This window comes from Geospiza fortis, unplaced genomic scaffold, assembly GCF_000277835.1.
Source record: "Geospiza fortis unplaced genomic scaffold, GeoFor_1.0 scaffold64, whole genome shotgun sequence".
Classification (NCBI taxonomy): Eukaryota; Metazoa; Chordata; class Aves; order Passeriformes; family Thraupidae; genus Geospiza; species Geospiza fortis.
The window spans coordinates 795,740-797,526 of NW_005054461.1; positions in this window are offsets into that span (position 1 = coordinate 795,740).

The following is a 1,787-nucleotide window of genomic DNA, read 5'->3' on the forward strand; positions in this document are numbered from 1 at the left end:
TGCACATTGACTAACACAGTAAGCCTTGCTCTGCAATGTGTTTTTCTCGTCTTATAATACACATAGTATCTAACAGGCAAATCAAAATGCAGATACCACCATAGTTCAAGTGCAAGCAAATGACTATTTTGCTACAACAGACACAAGCCTGAGCAAATCAGCACCTATGTCCTGCAAGGATGCTGGTGGGAGCACAGATTGGTGGGATCTCATAGCAGGGCAGTCAGCTATGACACATTTCTAGCCTTGTGGCCAGAACCTGAGGTTCTTGGAAAGATGCTGTAAACACTTTTTAAAAACAAACAAATGAACTAACTAACTAACTAAATAAATAAATAAATAAATAACCCACTCTATACAAAAGCTCGTTTCAAAACAACCATTTATCTCCCAGTTCTCCTGCACACCTTACTCCACCCTAATAAAACCTATTCAGTACACCAACTTTTAACCCCAGCAGAATGAAAATCAAGTCAAGAAGACTGGCAGGCAAAATTAAGATAATTTCCTCCCCTGCCCTAGTTGTGGATAAATGCTGAAAAATGAGAAACTAAAAAATCTTTGTACCATCAAGAAAGACTTTGCTAGAAATTCAGGGTTTACAGTGCTAATGACAGGCAGCAGTATGTAATTCCAACAGTTTGTGTTCCTTTTAAATAAATAAGTTTATTTAAAATCAGTTTTCAGCATCCTTGGTAGCACAGTGCTGACTGTGCACACTGGCATTTCATCTTTGTGGGTTTGGCATTCAGTGGGTTTCAGATTTTCCAACAGTTGGCTGGGAAGCATCCTGCTGCCCGCCCTCACAGTGTGTAATTCTAGCACTGTTAGCACTTGCAATCAGCAATGGCAGCTCTCAGCACACACTCCACTGCAGTTACTCAGTTGCATGTAGCTAAACCGAGTATCTGTCACTGTACTCTTGAATTCTCTGGGTGCAGCCAGGTTACCTGCAGGAAATGAGGGGCTTACTTGCAGTGGTTTGCTTTTTTCTAGCTCGGGTAAAGCAGTGTACTGTGGGGGGTTCGGTCTGTCTGCATTCAGTGTTGAACTAGAATGATGTTAATTTTGGTATTTTTATTTATTATATTGTATAATTCAGTTATTATTACATAAGCCTGAGAGGGCCACTGTGATAAAGATGAATTGAGTATGTGATCTGCACTTAGTTATGGTTACAGTATTGGGTGTCATGACATGCAGGAGGATCATGTTGTAGTATTAAATAACTGTGGGTTTGATGTGTATCCATGCTAATTAAAGGGCTGGATTAAAGGACACCTGTTTGGACAGTCCCTTGTGTGCACTGCCCAGCACAGCTGGTATGAATTCTGGCCCATACAAGTTTGCTCTAGGAAGAAAGCCAATAGGAAAGTGAGTTTTGTTGATACAACAGCTCAGTAAAAAGCTGTAACTTTATATTGATGAACTTTCTACACAAATTCCCCCCTTGACAAATATACTTGGTACTAGGGGAGGGTGTTTGTCTTTGTTTTGTTTAAATAAAAAGTTTAATTTCTAATTGGAGTAGTCATTTACACAGATACACAGATTTGCAGTTGAGTTATTAGGCATGAGCAGGTGATGCTAATGGGCACTCCTGGGATTCCTTTGGGAGTATCTAATGCTTCTTACACTGTCTGATAGAGTTGAAGGGCATTATGGCTACACACTTGCACAGAAATGTCTGGCATATATAATTGCTAGTGAGACGAATCCCAAGCAGTCTTCCTTCTCCATAACCATCAAAGCAGGCAGCCATCCCTACATCCCTAGCCTACCCATCA